The 24082-nt window shown below is 42.8% G+C and overlaps 1 protein-coding gene across 4 annotated transcripts in view; it reads left to right on the forward strand.

Annotated features, from left to right (window-relative positions):
* SFPQ (splicing factor proline and glutamine rich) overlaps positions 1 to 24082 on the forward strand; it is a 64606-nt gene that overhangs the window by 12764 nt on the left and 27760 nt on the right. Inside the window, exons 10-12 of one of the 4 annotated variants that reach the window (XR_012422767.1) lie at positions 2656 to 2703; positions 3300 to 3384; positions 3533 to 3985. The gene's annotated coding sequence lies outside the window, so the exon portion shown is untranslated. Of the gene's footprint in view, positions 1 to 2655; positions 2704 to 3299; positions 3385 to 3532; positions 3986 to 24082 lie in introns of those variants that run through there. The other 3 variants (XR_012422765.1, XR_012422766.1, XR_012422768.1) reach the window with 3 other exon arrangements.

A 24082-nucleotide genomic window follows, 5' to 3' on the forward strand; every position in this document is an offset into this window, starting at 1 on the left:
AGATGAACTGAAAGTACAGGTATTTTTGTAATGCGATTTAAAATTTTTAGAAACATGGGCTTCATGAAAACACCATTGTTACTAACTTGGGCTTAGATGGGAATCTAATGTGAATAGTTCAAGTTATGGGACTTGTCTAAATATGTCTATACTCTAAACCTGGGGGAAGGTGGTGTGGAACATTGACTTGACTACAGTCGAATACATTTTGGGAATCATTCCCAATCATAAGACATCGTCGTTTCTGTAGGATGACTGCATATGTTCAGAGTAGCTTTTTGAATTTGGTTCCCTTAGCTTTAGGGATGTGATGTTATAGTCCAAAATGTTTACAAGAAAACCTAAGTCTTCAAAAGCACTTCTTCTGTTGCTTAGGACTTTGCATCAACTGTTGTTCCAGACCTCACTTCAACTTTTTGGTCTCTGAACTGGTTTTTAGCTAGCATACATGAGAGACAGCTTTCATGTATAATGTTTCTGCTCTGTAACTGGAAAGCGGTTTACTTTGCATAAATGCTGATGAAACCTTCATGACTATGATAATTTTCTTCTGTGTATCAAGAAAAAGAGCTTGCTCGTTGGCAAGCAATTCACAAGGTGGGGACAGACTTGTACTTTAACATGTAGTCCATTCAAGCCAACGACTTTGGACTCTACTGATAGATGAAAGAGCAAATGATGACTAGTTTAGCTTCTGCATATCAATAATATAATGCAGATCAAGTATAATGCTCAATATTAGTAACATGAGTATCACTAAATTACATAGAACCCTGATTGGGGTTTCCTGTGTCGTAATCCATTAAATCGGTGGCCAGTGCTTGCTGCCGTGGTTTAGTGATTGGGTGTTAGAAATAAAAACTCAGGCCTATTTCTTAACCAGTCAGTAACAATTTTTAGAGAATGTACTTGCTATAATATATGGACTTCAGGAACTTCATTGGGGTGGGGGGTTAATTTTGCCTTATCCTGTTCACTTTAAGATGATTAGGCTTTTGCACTTTAGAATGAGAAACTTGTGACGTTAGTGTGTTCTTACTAGCTTTAATTTGTATCTATCAATGAATTGTGAATCTTAGTGCAGTGGGTTTTTCACAAAAACTCAGTCAAAAAGCTGGGAATTAAGTGGGTTTCAGTAATAATGCTATACTGAGGTGCTTGCATTGTGTTTCATAATCTTGTTACAAACCAAAATTATTTTTAATGAGAGCAGTCTTGGGTTCAGAGGTGTGATGCCAGAATGTATTTTCGTACTGTTAGGCCCTTGGAACAGATACCGGTGCTTTCTGAAAGATGAAAGAAATGCAATGGGTGCTCTTCATGCAAGGTTGCAGACCTACCAAGAATGCATAATAGTCTCACTTTTCCCCAATAAAGAGATGCGTGTGACTAGTTTTGGACTTTTAACCTTAATGGGGGTTGCATGTCTCCTATTGTTAATCATTGTCAGCTGCAGTGACATGATCCACAGTCCTGCATTTACTGCCTTTCCCTTAATGATTTTGGACAGGTTTTAGAGAGCCAGGATGTTGTTCTGGGCCTTTATTTGGTTTTGGCTTTAGCTGATAATGTTTTAGTGATGTCAGCTAGTGCAGTTCTCAAATGGCTGCCTATTAGGGAAAGAATTCAGAGGATTTGACTGCTCCTAATCATCTGTCATTGCTGCTAGATAATGATTGGCAATTTTTAAGACTCAACTGGAAATCTCAACAGTTGCTGGTAAACCATTAAACCATAAAAGCGTTGCTTTTCAACACCAGTGCTGAAAAAAAGATTGATTTTTTTTTTTTTTTTTTTTTTTTTTTTGAGAGTGAAAAGGGCTTGGACGTAGGATAGGATAATGTGGAGAATGGGGGGAAGAATGCAAAACGATATAGTATCCCTTATGGATGGTACATGTGCAACAGGGAACTCTTATTTCATATACCCTTTGCAGTAATCATTCAGGGAGGAAGAAAAACCTGGAACTTGAATGAAGGCTGATCTTTGTTTTGTGCACTGTGGCCCTGCCAGGCATATAGTGAAGGTGAATGAATGTCTTCTTCCTCAGAAAATAATTGGTTCCTTGCTGTCCCAGTAAGGCATAGCTTTTCCGGCCCTAACTTTAAAACTCAGTGAGGACTTAGACGGGAAAGAATGAGGTAAATACAAAGGATTGCAGGACAACTACTGCAGCATTGTGTACTGTGGGAAGGGGAGTTGGGCACTCTTGGAGGACTCCTGCTGAAGGTGGTCAGCCCGCCTGACAATGGAAGACATACTTGAATGGGGAGCAGGGTATGTGCTTTCATATGAAAGAGCTGATGTTAAAACTCATTTGGTGAGGTCAACGTTGTCACATACCTTCACATAAGGGATAGTATATTTTGGGTTGCAGTCAAACTTGTGCTCAGACTGGTGAAAATAAGAGTTAGGCTTTTACATTTTAAAGAAAATGCAGTTTTCATTCTAATTCAAGTGTCTACTTATTTTATGTAAGAATAATTTTAGATTTCCCCCCCATGAAGTTTCTTCCTATTTTTTTTAATGCTGTAACTTACCCCCAATCTTTATCTCTGGAATTTTACTCTTTAAATTTTGAAGTTGACTAGCATTTTCAGACCTTTATTTTTATACCCTTGTCTTTTATATTAACTTTTTCTCATTATTCTTTAGGTAAGAATGATTGATGTTGGCTGATACTGGAGTGCTCGTTCACATGAAGTAAGTTTCCTTAGAAATCTTAACCCCTAGAGGCTTTTGAGTTTGATTTAAATAATTTCATTTAGATATGTGGGGTGAAATTTTGGTATTTGAGATGTTTACCTTTTCTAAGGTAATATCTCTGTGTTTTGGTTTGAAAATAGGGATGTATGTGAGAAAGCAAGTGAGGCATTATACAAATGTCAAACAATGTAATTCAAAAATGGTGGATGGTTATATAACAATCATAGAACAGAAAAGAAAGCTTGACTTAAGTGGAAAGGCCATATTCTCAATACTCAATTCAATTTTAGACTCTATCTAAAATTCCCATGATTCTTTTTTTACTTACACTTAAGATGTAAAGAAAATACAGGAGAAGGTCAGGCATGATGGCTTTACACCTACATTCCTAGCACTTTGGGAGGCAGAAGCAGGAGGATTGCTTGAGCCCAGCCTGGGCAAAATAGTGAGCCCATGTCTCTACAGAAAAAAAAAAATAGCCAGGTGTGATGGTGTGTGCCTGTGGTCCCAGCTCCCTTGGAGGCTGAGGTGGGAGGATTGCTTGATCCTGGGAGATTGAGGCTGCAGTGAGTAAGTTACATTTTTTGTTATAGGTGGATAGATACTTCTCAAGACATCACACAGCGTGAGCCAATCAAGGAGGGAAGCCACAAGCAGTTAGACTGACAACGTTTCTAGGTAAGTTGAATGATTCTTAGCCCTGTTAAACTGTCTTCAGAAAGAAAGGCGCTTGGGTGGAACAAAAATAATATTAATGTGGGAACCTTTATTTATTTATTTATTTATTTTTTTGTTTTTGAAACGGAGTTTCACTCTTGTTGCCCAGGCTGGAGTGCAATGGTGCGATCTTGGCTCACTGCAACCTCTACCTCCTGGGTTCAAGCGATTCTCCTGCCTCGGCCTCCCGAGTAGCTGGGACTACAGGCGCCCACCACCACGCCCAGCTGATTTTTAGTAGAGATGGGGTTTCACCGTGTTAGCCAGGATGGTCTCGATCTCCTGACCTCATGATCCGCCCTCCTTGGCCTCCCAAAGTGCTGGGATTGCAGGCATGAGCCACCATGCCTGGCCAATTAATAAGATTTCTTTGGTATTAGTTCACTTGACAGTTATATAATGTTATGTTTGAGAATTTGGTAACTCTGATTCTTGTATCCTTTGGAGTAATCATACCCTTTAATTAGCAGGATCAGGTGAGCTGTGTCCAGAAAACCAACAAGAAGGAGTGGAAGGAGGAATGAACGTTTCATTCTCATTAATAAAGACATTATCCTAATTATCCTATGGTTTTGTTTTTGTTTTTTTTAGTACTCATTTTCTAGAATTTTCCTGACTTCAACGTATTCAAAGTGACATTTTTAAAAAAAAAGTCTGTATTACGGACACAGAACCAGATTAAGTATAATTCAGGATCCTATTGTGACTTGGCAGTGCTGCTCTCAGTCTCAATTACTGATCAATTTTTATGGTCCTTTTTAAGTATTTGCCTTCACTCTGTAATTTTTATTTCTAAAATTAGCATGTTATAATTTAGCAATTACTACCTACATACTTCTCCTTGATTGGATTTCAGACATAGCATTTTGTATTTCCAACTTCTGTATGTGCAAACTATCAGATGATGGTTATGAGATAGTCACACATCGCTTCACAAACAAGCATAGTCAAATAACAATATAGTCATATCCCCTTATCTGCAACCATGGTTAACCACAATCTCAGAGTTATTAATTTTTAAATTGTGTGCTTTTCTGAGAGGCATCCTGTCCTTCCCACCTTGGATGGGATACTGGGAATGTTGGATACAGTATATTCATGCTGAATATGCTATTTGCCATCCAAGAAAAAAAAAAAGGCCATGTAGGCTAGGCCAGGCTTTGGTACCATTTGTGGTTTTGGGTATCCACTGTGGGGGGATCTTGGAACGTATCTCCTTGCAGACAAGGGAGGACTCTACTGTGGTTTGATTGACCTGAGTAGTAAATGAAGGGCTGTCAATTTCTCGAAGTCAAAATTTGATAATGGAGTGTGATCTGGGTAATTTTTGAGAATATCTAAATGTAAGGAAAAATCTGGAATTGACTATAAAAACTGCTTAGTAGAAATTGTAGACAAATTACCTGTCCCCTTCACTCTTGGAGACCTTATACTAAAACTTGCCAAGCTGTTAGTCTCGTACACTAATTTTTTTTTATTTATTTGGGTTTTTTTTTTTTTTTTTTGGAGACTAAGTCTCCCTCTTGCCCAGACTGCTGGAGTACGGTGGCACCATCTCAAAAGGTTCAGTGCAACCTCTACCTCCCGCATTCAAGCAATTTTACTTCAGCCTCCTAAGTAGCTGCGATTACAGGTGTGCACCACCATACCCAGCTAATTTTTATATTTTTAGTAGAGATGAGGTTTCACCATGTTGGGCAGGCTTGTTTCAAACTCCTGACCTCAGGTCATCTGCCCAACTCGTCTCCCAAAAGTGCTGGGATTACAGGTGTGAGCCACTGCGCTTGGCCTCACACAAAACGTTCCAGTTTTACAGTATGTTCTGCCAAAGCAAGCGCTCACTAAAGCATTTGTTCAGGATCAGGATGAGATTTGAGGCTCACGCTTAAAGGTATTTGTGTTGCTGTGTTTACCTGTGGACTTTAATTTGGGGCCTCATTACTAATGTTGCAGAATTTCAGACAATTGTTTTGCTTCAGTTGAGCAAAATTCAGGTTTGCTTGAGATTATTTGAAATAGCCACAAAGGAAGAGTTAAGGTACATCATCCACTCATCCCATGAAATTTGAGAAGCTGTGTACCGTTACTCCCAGGAATGAGACCAAGATCTGGTCAATTTTTTTCATGCTTTGTATTTTTTAAATAATCAGGTCAGCTTACACCCAAATCAAGAATCTTCTTGGAGTCATTGGGCTCAATTCTGGGTTTTTTCTGTTTTGTTTTGTTTTTGAGACCGAGTGGCTCTGTCGCCTAGGCTGGAGTGCAGTGGTGCAATGTGGGCTCTCCGCAAGCTCCGCCTCCTGGGTTCACGCCATTCTGCCTCAGTCTCGAGTAGCTGAGACTACAGGCGCCTGCCACCACGCCCAGCTAATTTATTGTATTTTTAGTAGAGATGGGGTTTTCACCGTGTTAGCCAGGATGGTCTCAATCTCCTGACCTTGTGATCCGCCTGCCTCGGCCTCCCAAAGTGCTGGGATTACAGGCATGAGCCACCGCACCCGGTGGCTCAATTCTGTTAATACTTAGTTTTCCCTGTGGGTCTGAAGCCTTGTGGATCTCAAGGCAAAAACAATATGAAGTATATTATACTGGTTAGGGGTATGTGAGATCATACTACCAGAATTAATATATTATTTCTGCAATTTGCCTAGCTGTATTATCTCACAAATTTGTTTAGTTGTAGTTTGCTCATCTGCAAAACACCTTTTTCACAGGGTCATTGAGAGAAAATGATGCAAAACATTTAGCAGTGCCTAAGGGTGCAAAAGGAGCACATGGTATTTTCAAGTCTACCAGTGACCAAGGTTCACAGGCAAAAAGGATGTTTCCCTTAGTATACCATGTAATTAGAAGAGCCTGATTAGCAGTTTTTTGATAGCAAGGGAGGAAATTTAACTTTCAGATCATGTAGTCCATAGGGAACAATTAGAAAGAGCCTAAGTACTGAATGGCATGGAAATCCCAGGAGAGGCCATTCATTTGTTGCAAGTGTACTTAACCTCAAATGGTAAGTAGAATTAAGTCCAAGAATTGCTGCTTAGCAGGGTTGTTGATTAGTTGGTATGTTAAGTACTTGGCAATACCTCACTCAGGTGTTCCAGAACAATAGTCTTTAAGGGTGGAGAAGCCTAGAACTTAAAACATGGCAAAGCCCACATTTTAACAAAATGGCACATAATGTTTTGTATCTAAAACAGGTTTAGTTCTAAACAGACTTGAAGCAGCACAGCACTATTGAAATAACTAAAAGATTGAGAGGAAAAGAAATTGTGGAAAGAACACACATAATTGGGGAAATATTCCATAACAACATTGTTAACATGGTAATACTTCACAAACTAGTAGGCTACAGATTTCAGCGTAGTCCTAGCTGATTTCTTGAAATTGATAAACTGATTGTAAAAATCACATAGAATTTTAACAGCCAGAATGGCCAAAACAATCTTGGAAACAAATCTTGAACAAAGTCGAATTCACATTTCTGATTTCAAAACTTACTACGAAGCAATGGTAATCAAGGCTGTTGTATTAGCACAAGCATAGACTTACAGTAATAGAATTGAGAGTCCAGAAATAAACGCTCACGCATATGGTCAGCTGATTTTCAACAAGGGTACCAAAATCCGATGGAGAAATATGGTCTTTTCAACAAGTGGTGCTGGGAAACAAGGTAGCCACATGTAAAATAATAAAGTTAGACCCCACCTCACACCATACACAAAAATTGAAAAATGGATTGAAGCCCTCAATATGAGAACAAAACCCATAAATATTTGCAAATCATGCAGCTGATAAGGGACTTGTATGTAGAATATATAAAGAATACTTAGGACTGGCTGGGCATGGTGGTTCGTGCCTATAATCCCAGCACTTTGGGAGGCTCAGGCAGGAGGATCACTTGAGGCCAGGAGTTCAAAGCCATCCTGCACAACATGGCAAGACCCTGACTCTACAAAAAAATTTAAAAATAAGGTGCACGTGGTGACACCCACCTGTAGTGGCAGCTATTCAGGAGGCTGAGGTGGGAGGATCACTTGAGCCCAAAAGGCTGAGGCTGCAGTGAACTGTAATAGCACCACTGCACTCCAGCCTGGTGACAGAGCAAGACCCTGTCTCCCTGTCTCAAAAAAAATGAAAAAAATAAGAATATTTAATAAACACACTTAAGACATAGGCACTGATGCCTGTAATCCCAGCACTTTGAGAGGCCAAGGCAGGCAGATCACTTGAGGCCAGGAGTTCGAGACAAGCCTGACCAACATAGTGAAACTCTTGACTCTACTAAAAATACAAAAAATTAGCCAGGTGTGGTGGCTGGTACCTGTAATCCCAGCTACTTGGGAGGCTGAGGCAAGAGAATTGGTTAAACCCAGGAGGTGGAGGTTGTAGTGCACTCCAGCCTGGGTGATGGGAGTGAGACTCCATCTCAAAAAGAAAAAGGCAAAGAAGGTGAATAGATATTTCTCAAGGAAGATTAGTAAGTGGCTAATAAGCACATAAAAAGATGTTAGACATTATTAGTCATAGGGAAATCCAATCAAAACCACTTTACAATCACTAGAAAGGCTAGAATCAAGACCAGGCATGATGGCTCATGCTTGTAAAACCAGCACTTTGGGAGGCCAAGGTGGGTGGGTCACTTGAGGTCAGGAGTTCAAGACTAGCCTGGCCAACATGGCAAAACTCCGACTCTGCTGAAAATACAAAATTAGCCAGGTGTGGTGGTGCGTGCCTGTAATTCCAGCTACTTGGGAGGCTGGGGCAGGAGAATCATTTTATCCTGGGAGGTGGAGTTTGTAGTGAGCCGAGATCGTGCCACTGCACTCCAGCCTGGGTGACAGCGTGAGACTCCGTCTTGGGCCAGGGGAGCATGGGGCAGAAACGGAAACCCTCATATACCACTGGTGGAAATGTAAACTGGTGCAGCCATGTTGGAAAGCAGTCTTGCAATTCGGCAAATAAACATAGAGTCACCATGTGACCCAGCAATTCCAATGCCCAAGAGAAACGAAAACATATTTGCTTAATAACTTGTATGCAGATGTTTATAACAGCATGAATAGCCAAAAGGGCCAGGCTTGGTGGCTCACATCGGTAATCCCAGCACTTTGGGAGGCCAAGGCGGGAGAGTTGCTTGAGCCCCAGAGTTTGGGAGTAGCTAGCCTGGGCAGCATGGTGAAACCCTATCTCTACAAAAAAAACAAAAATTACCCAGGCATGGTGGCACTGTACCTGTAGTCCCAGCTACTCAGGAGGGTGAGGTGGGAGGAACACTTGAGCCTAGGAAGTCGAGGCTGCGGTGAGCTGTGATTGTGCCACTGCATTGCAGCTGAGGTGGCAGAGTGAGACCCTGTCTCAATGATAATAATATAATAATAATAATAACTAAAAGGTAGAAACAACCCAAATGTCCATCAACTGATAAACAAAATAATATTTTTAATCCATAACATGGATTAAAATAATGGAATATTATTAATCCATAACAAGGAATGAAGTACTGATAACATGCCACAATATGAATAAAGCTTGAAAACATGCTAAGTGAAAGAAGCCAGTCACAAAAGACCACATATTGTATTCACGTGAAATGGCCAGAACATGGAAATCTACAGAGACAAAGTCCATGAGTGGAAGTGGCTGAGAGAGTGATGGGGAATAATATAGGTGGATCATAGCTGAATGATGCAGAGTTTCTTCTTGAGGTAATGAAAATATTCTAGGCCAGGCACGATGGCTCATGCCTGTAATCCCAACACTTTGGGAGGCTGAGGTGGGTGGATCACCTGAGGTCAGGAGTTCAAGACCAGCCTGACCAACATGGTGAAACCCCCTCTCTACTAAAAATACAAAAATTAGCTGGGTGTGGTGGTGCATGCCTATAATCCCAGCTACTTGGAGGCTGAAGCATGAGAATCACTTGAACCCAGGAGGTAGAGGTTACAGTGAGCCAAGATCGAGCCACTACACTCCAGCCTGGGCAACAGTGTGAGACTCCATCTCAAATAAAAAAAAAGGAAAGTATTCTAAAATTGAGTGGTGATGGATGCACATACCTGTGAATATACTGAAAACGATTAAATTGTATAAATGGATGAACTGTTAGGTGTGTGAATTATATTTAAGTAAAGCTTTATTGAAAAAAGACTTTGGAGGCCGGGCGCGGTGGCTCAAGCCTGTAATCCCAGCACTTTGGGAGGCCGAGACAGGCGGATCACAAGGTCAGGAGATCGAGACCATCCTGGCCAACACCGTGAAACCCCGTCTCTACTTAAAAATAACAAAAAACTAGCCGGGCATGGTGGCGGACACCTGTAGTCCCAGCTACTCGGGAGGCTGAGGCAGGAGAATGGCGTGAACCCCGGGGGCGGAGCTTGCAGTGAGCCAAGATCGTGCCACTGCACTCCAGCCTGGGGCACAGAGCAAGACTCCGTCTCAAAAAAAAAAAAAGAAAGAAAAAAGACTTTGGGAGTGGTGTAAGAAGAGGCCTTGGCAGGGCATGGTGGCGTGGTGGCGCACACCTGTAATTTCAGCTGTTCACAAGGCTGAGGCAGGAGAATTGCTTGAACCTGGGAGGTGGAGGTTACAATGAGCCAAGATCGTGCCACTGCCCTCCAGCCTGGGCGACAGAGTGAGACTCCATCTCAATAAAACAAAAGAGGAGGTCTTATAGGCACAGGTGAGATCATAAAAGGCCATGTAGGCTATGCTAAGTATTTTGAACTTTATCTGAAGAGCAGTGGGAATCCTTTAACAAGAAGCACTGAGAGCACCTGGATTATTACAATCACTTCCTCACTGGTTTTATCCCCTGCTTTGCTGTGGTCTGTTTCTTAGCACTACCTCTAGTTCAGTTACCTATTGCTTCCTAACACATTACCCCTAAACTCAGTGGCTTTAGACAACTCATTATTTTTTTGAGGATTGGCTGGGCTCAGCCAGGCAGCTCCAGGTCAGAGGGAGGCCAGGTCTGAAGTCTTCTGAAGGCTATTGGTATCCAAGTTCAAGATGGCTACTTCTCTTGCATGTCTGACAACTCTGCTGAGATGGTTGGAACACTTTCTTTTTCCTTAAAGTGATTAGATGTGTCTCAATTCCTAAAGGAAAAGGGACTGGTGATTGTTTTTCAGGACAGTGAGGAAGGGTGCCTTCAGACCGGGTTCTACCCTGAAACTGTGGCATGGAGAGGGAAAAAACACCTGAATGACAGATTCTGTGGTAGTGATCACAATGGATTGGAAAGCCGACTTGCATCAAGAGAAAAGGGGAACAAAGGAAGCCAGTCTGTGTCTGAGAAAAGGGCTTTGAACTGAGCAGTAAAAAAAAATTTGTGTGATGACTTCTCCTTTGGCAAGACCTAAAGAAGAAGAATTCTTGCATCTGAGAATTTATCAATATTTTATCTTATGTCTTAGGTACTCTCCATTTACATTGGTTTGGAACCAGGAGTTTCTTTTAATCAAATATTAAGACAAAATAAAAACCTTTGGCTGGTGAATTTAACAAAACGGTGGTAGTACCACAAGGACTGCTGGAAAAAACTAAAGATCATCCTGATGATATACACCCAGTTTATTTTGTTTTCTTATTTTCTGTTTCAAACTTTTTTTAAATTTTTTGAGACGGGGGTCTCACTCTCTTTTTTTTTTTTTTTTTTTTTTTTTTGAGGCAGGGGTCTCACTCTGTTGCCCAGGCTACAGTGCAGTGGCATGATCACAGCTCACTGCAGCCTCAACTTCCCCAGCTCAAGTGATCTTCCTACCTTAGTCCCCCAAGTAGCTGGAACCACAGGCATGCACCACCACGCCTGGCTAATATTTTTATTTTGTAGAGATGGGTCTCACTGTGCTGCCCAGGCTGGTCTTGAACTTCTGGGCTCAAGTGATTCTCCCGCCTGAGCCTCCCAAAGTGTTGGGATTACAGGTGGGAGCCACCACACCCGGCCCTTTTACTTTTTTTTTTTTTTTTTGAGACCGAATCTTGCTCTGTCACCCAGGCTGGAGTGCAGTGGTGTAATATCGGCTCACTGCAACCTCCGCCTCCCGAGTTCAAGCAATTCTCCTGCCTCAGCCTCCCGAGTAGCTGGGACTATAGGCGTGCGCCAACACGCCTGACTAATTTTTGTAATTTAGTAGAGACAGGGTTTCACCATATTGGCCAGGCTGCTCTCAAACTCCTGCCCTCAGGTGATCCACCCACCTTGGCCTCCCAAAGTGCTGGGATTACAGGCGTGAACCATTGCAGGTGGCCTCCTTTTATATTTCTTAAATATCTTTACCTTGAGCATTTTTTGTACCTGCCAGCACAGTTTGAATTCAGTGTCTCAGTTTATATAACCCCAATGGACTCTACCAGTATCCCTTATCCCAGTTTTCCTGCCTTTTCTCTCCCTCTCTCTGCTGACAAATAAAAATTATATATATTTATGGCATACAACATGATGTTCTGAAATATGTATACATTGTGGAATGGCAAATTGAGCTAATTAACATATGCATCACCTCACATACTTATCATTTATTTGTATGAGAACAATTAACATTTCATCCTCTTAGTGATCTGCAAGTATGCAATACATTGTTATTAACTGTAGTCACCATGGTATACAATAGTAGAACTCTTGAATTTATTCCTCTTGACTGAAATTTTGTGTCCTTTGACCAATATCTCCCCAATCTTCCTTCTCATCCTCCATCCCCTGGTAAACACCATTATACTCTCTGCTTCTATGAGTTTGACTTTTTTAGATTCCACATATGAATGAGATCATGAGATATTTTTCTGTGCCTAGCTTATTTCGCCCAGATAATGTCCTCCATGTTCATCTGTGTTATCAAAGATGACAGAATTTCCTTCTTTTAAAGGCTGAATAGTACTCCACTGTGTATGTATCTTACATTTTCTTTATCTGTTCATCCGTCAATGGACACTTGGATTGATTCCATAGCTGCCTTCACTCCTGCACCTTTTGCTCATGACATAGTTTCCTTCCTAAAACACTCACCTGATCATTTCTCTTCTGCTTGGAATCACTTTCTCTTGTACAACAAAGTTCAAACTCCTTATCAGGTCACACAAATCTGGTTCTTTCTTTAGTTCATCTTGCGTTATGCCGTTAAAACTATGCTCTATGTAAACCAAACTCTCTCTCTTTTTTTTTTTTTTTTTTTGAGACAGAGTCTTGCTCTGTCATCCAGGCTGGAGTGCAGTGGTGTGATCTTGGCTCACTGCCACCTCCGCCTCCGAGGTTCATTCAAGAGATTCTTCTGCCTCAGCCTCCCGAGTAGCTTGGACTATAGGCGTGCGCCACCACACCTGGCTAATTTTTGTATTTTTAGTAGAACAGGGTGTCACCATATTGGCCAGGCTGGTCTGAAACTCCTGTCCTGGTGATACGCCCACCTCAGCCTCCCAAAGTGCTGGGATTATAGGCGTGAGCCACCGCGCCCAGCCCAAACTCTATTTCCCCGAGTTTATCTTGGGTTTTCTTCCTCTTTGCCTTTGAACACATTGCTCCAGCTTTGCCCTTCATTTGTCAGACTGGCAAAAGCCAACTTTTTTATGTATATATATAGACTTTTATATATCTATATATTATTTTCTAGGGTACTTTTGTTATAGCAAATGCCAACTTTTTTCTTCTTTTTTTTAATTGTAAATTGACAACTTGTAATTGTATAGACTTACGGGTTCTGTGAAGAGGGTGTTGTGTGGGGAAAACATTTATGGGGTACAAAATACTGTTACAATTTATGAATGCAATGTGAAAGAATTAAATCAAGCTAGTTAATATATCCATCACCTCAAATACTTAACATTTTTTGTGGCAAGAACACTTGAAATTTACTTAGCAATTTTGAAATTTGTAACACTCTATTATTAACTATATTCACCAGGCTGTGCAACAGAACACATAAAAAGAGAAAACATTCTCCTTGTTTGAAATCGTATACCCTTTGGGCCAGGCGCGGTGGCTCATGCCTGTAATCCCAGCACTTTGGGAAGCTGAGGTAGGTAGATCACATGAGGTCAGGAGTTCAAGACCAGCCTGGCCAACACAGTGAAACCCCGTCTCTACTAAAAGTACACACACACGCACACACACACACACACAAATTAGCTGGGCGTGGTGGTGCATACCTGTAATGCCTGTAGTCCCAGCTACTCGGGAGGCTGAGGCAGGAGAATCACTTGAACCTGTGAGGCTGAGATTGCAGTGAGCCAAGATCGTGCCACTGTACTCCAGCCTGGATGACAGAGCAAGACTCCCTCTCAAAAAGAAACAAACAAAAAAAAAACCCAGGAAATTGTATACCCTTTGACCATCACCTCCCCATTTCCCCCATCCTCCAGCTTCTGTCACCACTGTTCTAGTCTCTGCTTCTATGAGTTCATTTTTTTAATTCCACATATAAATGAGAACATGTGGTATTTGTCTTTCTGGGCCTGACCTATTTCACTTAGCATAATGTTCTCCAGTTCCATCAATGTTGTCACAAATGTCAGAATTTCCTCTCCTTTTCTTTTTTTTGTTTGAGGTAGAGTCTCACTCTGTCGCCTAGGCTGGAGTGCAGTGGCGTGATCTTCACTCTCTGAAACTTCTGGCTCCTGGGTTCAAGCAATTCTCCTGCCTCAGCCTCTGAGTAGCTGGGATTACAGACGTGCACCACCATGCCTGGCTAATTTTTGTACTTTTTTTTTTGAGACGGAGTCTTGCTCTGTTGCCCAGGCTGGAGTGCAGTGGCGTGATCTCGGCTCACTGCAAGCTCTGCCTCCCGGGTTCATGCCATTCTCCTTCCTCAGCCTCCCGAGTAGCTGGGACTACAGGCACCCGCCACCACGCCCAGCTAATTTTTTTTTGTATTTTTAGAAGAGACGGGGTTTCACCGTGTTAGCCAGGATGGTCTTGATCTCCTGTCCTCGTGATCTGCCCGCCTTGGCCTCCCAAAGTTCTGGGATTACAGGCGTGAGCCACTACGCCTGGCCTAATTTTTGTACTTTTAGTAGACAGGGTTTCGTCATGTTGCCCAGTCTGGTCTCAAACCCCTGACCTCAAGTGATCTGCCCACTTTGGCCTCCCAAAGCATTGGAATTACACACACGAGTCACTGCACCCAGCCAGAATTTCCTTTTTCTTTCTTGGAGACAGAGTCTCACTCTGTCACCCAGGCTGGAGTGCAGTGGTGTGATCTTGGTTCACTGCAACCTCCACCTCACAGGTTCAAGCCATTCTGTCTCAGCCTCCCGAGTAGCTGGAACTACAGGTGCACACCACCATGCCCAGCAAATTTTTTGTATTTTTAGTAGAAACAGGGTTTCACCATGTTAGCCAGGATGGTCTCGATCTCCTGACCTCGTGATCTGTCCACCTCGGCCTCCCAAAGTGCTGGGATTACAGGCATGAACCACTGTGCCCAGCCCAGAATTTCCTCCTTTTTTTAAAGGCTGAATAGTATTCCATTGTGTATATGCACTACATTTTTTTTTTTTTTTTTTTTAATTCTTTGTTTTGAGACGGAGTCTCGCTCTGTCACCCAGGCTGGAGTGCAGTGGCCGGATCTCAGCTCACAGCAAGCTCCGCCTCCCGGGTTCACGCCATTCTCCTGCCTTAGTCTCCCGAGTAGCTGGGACTACAGGCACCCGCCACCTCGCCCAGCTAGTTTTTTGTATTTTTTAGTAGAGACGGGGTTTCACCGTGTTAGCCAGGATGGTCTCGATCTCCTGACCTCGTGATCCGCCCATCTCGGCCTCCCAAAGTGCTGGGATTACAGGCTTGAGCCACCACGCCTGGCCTGCACTACATTTTTTTAATCCATTTGTCTGTTGATGGGCAGAGGTTGAATCCATAACTTGGCTACTGTGAATAGTGCTGCAGTGAACATAGGAGTGCAGATATCCCTTTAACAAACTTATTTCAAGTCTTTTGCATTAATACCCAGAAGTGGGATTTCTGGATCATATGATAATTCTATTTTTAGTTAGTTTTTTTTTTTTCTTTGAAATTTCCATACTGTTTTACCTGTTTTTGTTTTTGTTTTTGAGATGGAGTCTCGCTCTGTTGCCAGGCTGGAGTGCAGTGGCGTGATCTCGGCTCACTGCAACCTGACTCCCCAGTTCAAGCGATTCTCCTGCCTCAGCCTCCCAAGTAGCTGGAATTACAGGCACGTGCCACCACACCCAACTAATTTTTGTATTTTTAGTAGAGACGGGGTTTCACCATGTTGGCTGGGATGGTCTCGATCTCCTGACCTCTTGATCTGCCCACTGCAGCCTCACAAAGTGCTAGGATTACAGGTGTAAGCACTGTATGAGATGATATCTTATTGTGGTTTTAATTTGTATTTCTCTAATGATTAGTGATGCTGAGCGTTTTTTATTATCTGTTAGCCATTTGTGTGTCTTCTTTTGAGAAATGTTTTTATCACTGGAATGCAAGGATGGTTCATCATATGCAAATCAATAAATGTGACATGCCACATAAATAGAATGAAAGATAAATACCATGTAATCATCTCATTAGATGCCAAAAAGCAGCAAATACCAACTTCTAAGATACTCACAGTTTTCTTTTTCTTTTCTTTTTTATTTGACAGAGTCTCACTCTGTTGCCCAGGCTGGAGTGCAATGGCTTAATCTCAGCTCATTGCAACCTCTGCCTCTCAGGCTCAAGCCATCTTCCCACCTCAGTCCCCCAAGTAACTGGGACCACAGGGGCATACCACCACACCTGGCTTTTTTTTTTTTTTTTGTATTTTCAGTAGAGACAAGGGTCTCTCCATGTTGCCCAGGCTGGTCTCAAACTCCTGTGCTCCAGGGATCCACCCACCATGGCTTCCAACAGTGCTGAGATTACAGGCTTGAGCCACCATGCCCAGCCTCTTTGTTTTTTGTTGTTTTTCTTTTTTTTTTTTTTTTTTTTTTTTTTTTTTGAGACGGAGTCTCGCTCTGTCGCCCAAGCTGGAGTGCAGTGGCCAGATCTCAGCTCACTGCAAGCTCCGCCTCCCGGGTTCCCGCCATTCTCCTGCCTCAGCCTCCCGAGTAGCTGGGACCACAGGCGCCGCCACCTCGCCCGGCTAATTTTTTGTGTTTTTAGTAGAGACGGGGTTTCGCCGTGTTAGCCAGGATGGTCTCGATCTCCTGACCTTGTGATCCGCCCGTCTCGGCCTCCCAAAGTGCTGGGATTACAGGCTTGAGCCACCGCGCCCGGCCTGTTTTTCTTTTTTTTAATTTAAATTTTTTTTTTTTTTTTTAGATGGAGTTTTGCTTTTGTTGCCCAGGCTGGAGTGCAATGGTGCGATCTCAGCTCACCACAACCTCCGCCTCCCAGGTTCAAGTGATTCTCCTGCCTCAACCTCCCTAGTAGCTGGGATTACAGGCATGTGCCACCATGCCTGGCTAATTTTGTATTTTTAGTAGAGACAGGGTTTCTCCATGTTGGTCAGGCTGGTCTTGAACTCCTGACCTCAGGTGATCCATCTGCCTCAGCCTCCCAAAGTGCTGGGATTACAGGCATGAGCCACCACGCCCGGCCAATTTTTAAATTTTTAAAATTTTTATTTTCCCATAAGTTATTGGGGGTACAGGTGATATTTAGTTACATGAGTAAGTTCTTCAGTGGTGATTTGTGAGATTTTGGTGCACCCATCACCTGAGCAGTATATACTGCACCCTATTTGTAGTCTTTTATCCCTCACCAACCTCCCACCATCCCTCACCCCCTCCCACTTGTTTGTTTTTTTGATGTTCTTTCTAATTTTTACCTGCTTAAGGGGTGCACGCACACCCACACAGATACACACAAATAGAAATGATTATTAGTTTTTAAATTTTAAGAAATGGGGCTAGATTCCAACTCCTGGGCTCAAGCAGTGCTCCCACTTCAGCCTCCCAAGTAGCTGGGACAACAGGGCCTCGCCTCACTGCACCTGGCTGATTATTCTGTTTTGTGCTCCTCATTGTTAACCAGTCATTCTCTATTGGATTTATTTTTACCTTTTTTTTTTTTTTGAAACGAAGTCTCGCTCTTGTCCCCCAGGCTAGAGTGCAGTGGCGCGGTCTCAACTCACTGCAACCTCCACCTCCCGGATTCAAATGATTCTCTTGCCTCGGCCCCCCGAGTAGCTGGGATTACAGGCACCTGCCACCACGCCTGGCTAATTTTTATATTTTTAGCTGAGATAGAGTTTCACCATGTTGGTCAGGCTCATCTCGAACTCCTGACCTCAGGTAATCCACCTGCCTCAGCCTCCCAAAGTGCTGGGATTACAGGCATGAGCCACCACACCTGGCCTTATTTTTATCTTTCTTTAACAAATATATTTATATTTTTAAATCCATTTATTATATACAGTTATATTAATATATATTACTATATTATATATAGTTTATAAAACTAAACACATATTATATTCTTTTTTCTTTTTTGATTTACAACTTTAACTTTTTAAAAAATTTATTCATTTTTTTTTTGAGAGGGAGTCTTGCTCTGTCGCCCAGGCTAGAGTGCAGTGGCATGATCTTGGCTCACTGCAACCTCCACCTCCTGGGTTCAGGTGATTCTCCTGCCTCAGCCTCCTGAGTAGCTGGGATTACAGGCAACCCACAACCACATCCGGTTAATTTTTGTATTTCAGTAGAGATGGGGTTGCACTATGTAGGTCAAGCTGGTCTCGAACTCCTGACCTGAAATGATCCACCCGCCTTGGCCTCCCAAAGTGATGGGTATTACAAGCGTGAGCCACCGCACCTGGCCACAACTTTTATTTGAAGTTCAGGGGTACATGTGCAGGATGTGCAGGTTTGTTACATAGGTAAATGTGTGCCATGGTGGTTTGCTGTACCGATTATCCCATCATCTAACCCCAGTATCCATTAGTTATTCTTCCTGATGCTCTCCCTCCTCCCACCTGCTATATATATACATATAAAATAGAGACTGGGTGGGTTTTGCCATATTGTCCAGGCTGGTCTCAAACTCCTGGCCTCAAGTGATCCTCTTCCCTCAGCCTCCCAATGTGCTGGGATTACAGGTGTGAGCCACCGCTGGTGGCTCCCACTAAACTTTAGATGGCAGGAAGCATGTATCATTGGACTTTATATCCCTTGTGGTACACTTGACATTTAATAAATTCTAAATAGCTGGCCGAGTGCGGTGGCTCAAGCCTGTAATCCTAGCACTTTGGGAGGCCAAGACAGGCGGATCACGAGGTCAGGAGATCGAGACCGTCCTGGCTAACATGGTGAAACCCCGTCTCTATTAAAAAATACAAAAAACTAGCCGGACGAGGTGGCGGGCGCCTGTAGTCCCAGCTACTCAGGAGGCTGAGGCAGGAGAATGGCATAAACCCAGGAGGCGGAGCTTGCAGTGAGCTGAGATCCGGCCACTGCACTCCAGCCTGGGTGACAGAGCGAGACTCTGTCTCAAAAAATAAATAAATAGATAAATAAATAAATAAATAGATAGATAAATAAATTCTAAGTAGCCATATGATGAAAGAGCCCCTACTTCACTGAGGAGATAGCCTGAGAGAATGTGGATTATCCAAAGTCTCAGAACTAGTAAATAGCAGTCATACTCAGAGCTAGGATTTTTTATTCCAAGTTTAGTATCCTATCCTTCATGTACCTGAGATACTCTTTCTTTTTTTTTTTTTTTAGATGGAGTTCCGCTCTGTTGCCCAGGTTGGAGTGCAGTGGTGCGATCTGGGCTCACTGCAACCTCCACTTCCTGGGTTCAAGCGATTCTCCTGCCTCAGCCTCCCAAGTAGCTGGGATTACAGGTGCGGGCCACCACACCCGGCTAACTTTTTTGTATTTTTAGTAGAGACAGGGTTTCACCATGTTGGTCAGCCTGGTCTTGAACTCCTGACCTCAAATGACCCACCCACCTCAGCCTACCAGAGTGCTGGGATTACAGGCATGAGCCACAGTGTCCGGCAATTTTTTTTTTTTTTTTTGAGACAGAGTTTAGGTCTTGACGCCCAGGCTGGAGTGCAATGGTGCTATCTCAGCTCACTGCAACCTCCACCTCCCTGATTCAAGTGATTCTACTGCCTCAGCCTACCAAGTAGCTGGAATTACAGGCACCTGCCAACATGCCTGCCCAAGTTTTGTATTTTTGGTAGAGACAAGGTTTCACCATGTTGGCCAGACTGGTCTCAAACTGCTGACCTCAGGTGATCCACCCGCCTCAGCCTTCCAAACTGCTGGGCTTACAGGCATGAGCCACCACGCCTAGCCAGTATTTTTTATTTTTAGTAGAGGTGAGATTTCTCTATGTTGCCCAGGTTAGTCTCCAACTCCTGAGCTCAAGCAATCCTCTTGCCTTAGCCTCCCAAAATGCTGGAATTACAGGTGTGAGCCACTGCACCCAGCCAGGTTTGCATTATTTCTAATGAGAAATTAGTTGTCATCTTTCTAGCTGCTTGTAAAGTTTTACCTTTGTCTCTGATTTTCAGCATCCTTATTACGATGTGCCTTGGGATGATTTGCTTTCTGTTATTCTGCTTCAGAATTGTTGAGATTTTTGAATCTATGAGGTTATAGTTTCATCACATTTTAAAAAGTTTATCCCAGCACTTTGGGAGGCTAATGTAGGCGGATCACCTGAGCCCAGGAGTTTGAGACCAGCCTGGGCAACATGGTGAAACCCCAACTCTACAAAAAAAAAAATATATATATATATATATAAAATTAGCCAGCCATGGTGTTGTGTACCTGTAATCCCAGCTACTTGGGGGGCTGAAGTGGGAGGGATCACTTGAGCCTGAAGAGGTCGAGGCTGCAGTGAGCCATGATTGCATCACTACCCTCCAGCCTGGGTGACAGAGTGAGACTCTGTCTCAATACAAAATAATAATAATAATAATTAAAAAACAAAAACTGGCCATTACTTCTTGGAATATTTTTCTTGCCCTCTTCCTTTTTGTAGACTCCTATTACATGTAAGTTAGATTGCTTGACATTTTCCCACAGGTCACTGAAACTCTGTTCATCTTTTTTATTTATTTTCTTTTCCTTAGGTCTTCAGTGAACTTGAAGACATGGCAGTATGATTTGCTATGTCTTCAAGTTCATTAATCTTTTCTCCTGTAGTGTCTAATCTTCTGTATCCCCAGTAAGTAACATTTTCATTTCAGATATTCTATTTTTCATCTCTAGAAGTTCAATTTATGACCAGGCACGGTGGCTAACGCCTGTAATCCCAGCACTTTGGGAGGCTGAGGCAGGTGGATCACCTGAGGTTGGGAGTTCGAGACCAGCCTGACCAACATGGAGAAACCATATCTCTACTTAAAAAAAAAAAAAAAAAATGCAAAATTAGCTGGGGTGTGGTGGTGCGTGCCTGTAATCCCAGCTACTCAGGAGGCTGAGGCAGGAGAATTGCTTGAACCCAGGATGCGGAGGTTGCGGTGAGCCAAGGTCATGCCATTGTACTGCAGCCTGGGCAACAAGAGCAAAACTCCATCTCAAAAAAAAAAAAAAAAATTAAAAGAAGGTCAATTTATTTTAATATTTTCTCTTCACTATGTTCACGTTTTCCTTTGTATATCTGTATATAGTCTTATTAACTGTTTTTTGCATTATTGTCTGCAATTCCATCATCTTTGTTATCCTGGGTCTTTTGTTTTTGTTTTTGAGATGGAGTCTCACTCTGTCACCCAGGGTGGAGTGCAGTAGCACAATCTTGGCTCACTGCAACCTCCACCCCCTGGGTTCAAGTGATTCTCCTGCCTCAGCCTCCCTAGTAGCAAGGATTAGAGGTGCGTGCCACCACGGCCAGCTAATTTTTGTATTTTTAGTAGAGATGGGATTTTGCCATGTTGACCAGGCTGATCTTGAACTTTTGACCTCAGGTGATCCTCCCACCTCAGCCTCCCAAAGTGCTAGGATTATAGGTGTGAGCCACCATGCCCGGACTTTTTTTTTTTTTTTTTTCCCCTATTAGCTGATTTTTTCTACTGCTATGGTTCACATTTTCCTGCTCCTTGACATATCTAATAATTTTTTATTAGATGCTGGACATTGTGAATATTATGTTGTTGAATGTCTTACTTTTAAGAGTATTAGTTTTGTTTGGCAGGCAATTAGATTTGATAGAGCAAGTCTGGAGTGACCTTTTCTCTAGGCCTAATTCTAGTATTTCCACTGGATGCCTTAGATGTGTAACAAGGTTCTTCTATTCTGAATAGTCAGAATGTGAATGTCTCCCCAGCCCTTGTAAGCTCTAGGAATTGTTCAACATAAAACTCTCTAGTCGTTGTTCCTTTTTCAATCATTGTTTTTTCTCTGACCTTGTGGAGTCTCGTTCTATACATGCCCAACTTAGTATTCTGCCAATAACTCCAAATCATTTTATGCAGATTCTTTTTCTGTATAGCTCCCTTCTTTCTAGTATTTTGTTCTGCAAGTTCCAGCTGCTTCAGCCTTATCAAACTCCAATCTCTGGCTGAGCTCAGTGGCTCATGCCTGTAATCCCAGCACTTTGGAAGGCCAAGGTGAGTGGATCACCCGAGGTCAGGAATTTGAAACCAGCCTGACCAACATGGTGAAACTCTGTCTCTAATACTAAAATTAGCCAACTATGGTGGCATGTGCCTGTAATACAAGCTACTCAGGAAACTGAGGCAGGAGAATCACTTGAACCTGGAAGGCAGAGGTTGCAGTGAGCTGAGATTGTGCTGCCACTGCACTCCAGCCTGGGCAACTGGAGACTTCGTCTAAAAAAAAAGAACAACTCCAATCTCTGTCTCCTCAATGCAGCAAGAACTCCATGCTCTTGTTTGGGTCCTCTTCTCTATGCCATGGATCAGGTAAAGCTTCCAGGCAGATATCATGTGACAATCAGGAGTTTCACTCTTTCACCCAGACTGGAGTGCAGAGGTGCTTGCCTCATTTACTATCCTTTTTTTCAGGAATCACAATCCTGTATAGCCTATTTTGCAGTGTGTTATGGACTGAATTGTGTCCCCCCAAAATCCAACTGAAGTCTTAACCCCTAGTGTACTGCATCTCAGAATGTGACTATATTTGTAGATAGGGCCTTTCAAGAAGTAATTAAGGCAAAATGAAGGCATATGGGTTAGGCCTTACTCCATTATGGCAAATATCTTTATGAGAAGTGGAAGAATCACCATGAATGAGTGGACCACGTGAGGACCAGGAAAGGACACAGCAAGTAGACAGCCCTCTGCAAGCCAAGGAGAAAGACCTCAGAAGAAATTAAACCTGCCAACACCGCCATCTTGATCTTCTACCCTCAAGAACTGTGAGAAAATACATTTCTGGTTTTCTTTTTTTTTTTTTTTTTCTTTTCTGAAACGGAGTTTCAGTCTTTCACTCAGGCTGGAGTGCTGTGGCACGATCTCAGCTCACTGCAACCTCTGCCTCCCAGGTTCAAGTGATTCTCCTGCCTCAGCCTCCTGAGTAGCTGGGATTACAGGTGCCCCCCACCATGCCTGGTTAATTTTTGTATTTTTAGTAGAGACAAGGTTTCACCATGTTGGCCAGGCTGGTTTTGAACTCCTGACCTCAAGTGATCTGCCCTCACCTCGGCCTCCCAAAGTGCTGGGATTACAGGTGTGAGCCACTGTGCCCAGCCTATTTCTGTTTTTTTTTTTTTTTTTTTTTTTTTTTTGAGTTGGAGTCTGGGTCTGTTGCCCAGGCTGGAGTGCAGTGGTGCAATCTCAGCTCACTGCAAGCTCTGCCTCCCGGGCTCATGCATTCTCCTGTCTCAGCCTCCCGAGTAGCTGGGACTACAGGTGCCCGCCACCACGCCCGGCTAATTTTTTATATTTTTAGTAGAGATGGGATTTCACCGTGTGAGCCAGGATGGTCTCGATCTCCTGACCTCGTGATCCGCCCGCCTCAGTCTCCCAAAGTGCTGGGATTACAGGCGTGAGCCACTGCGCCCGGCCCCTATTTCTGTTTTTTAAGCCACTAGTCTGGTATTTTGTTAGCAGCTCTAGCAAACACACATACCATGTATGAACAGCAGTTGTTTCATATATGTCATGCAGTTTTCTAGTTGTTTACAGCACTGAGGAAAATCTGGTACCACTTTTCTGTCTGAGCTGGAAGCTGAATACAACAGATTTGTTTTAACAGAGACAGAACAAGTTAGAAAAAGTTATAAATAGTCACACAAATCTCTGTTTTTCACAGGAAAACATAATGAACATTTTAAAAAACAGCTTAAATGAAGTAATTGATATACAATAAACTGCACATATTTAAAGTACAAATTTGATAAAGTTTGACATATGTATACACGAATAAGATCATTACCACTGTCAATCTAAATAATAAACAGAGAGAGGCTCTCTAAAAGAAAAAGAGATTTATTCAGGAGTTAGGCATTGCAATGGGAATATGTGTGCCACAGTAAACTATGTGTATGTATTGAATAGGTAAAGAAAGACAAAGGTTTTGACTGGGTGTGGTGGCTCATGCCTGCAATCCCAGCACTTTGGGAGACTGAGGTGGGTGGATTACATGAGGCTAGGAGTTCGAGACCAGCCTGGTCAACATGGCGAAAACCTATCTCTACTAAATATACAAAAATTAGCCAGGGATGGTGGTGCGTGTCTGTAATCACAGCTACTCAGGAGACTGAGGCGTGAGAATCAAACCCAGGAGGCAGAGGTTGTGGTAAGCTGAG

The sequence above is a fragment of the Macaca fascicularis genome, chromosome 1, assembly GCF_037993035.2.
Source record: "Macaca fascicularis isolate 582-1 chromosome 1, T2T-MFA8v1.1".
Lineage (NCBI taxonomy): Eukaryota > Metazoa > Chordata > Mammalia > Primates > Cercopithecidae > Macaca > Macaca fascicularis.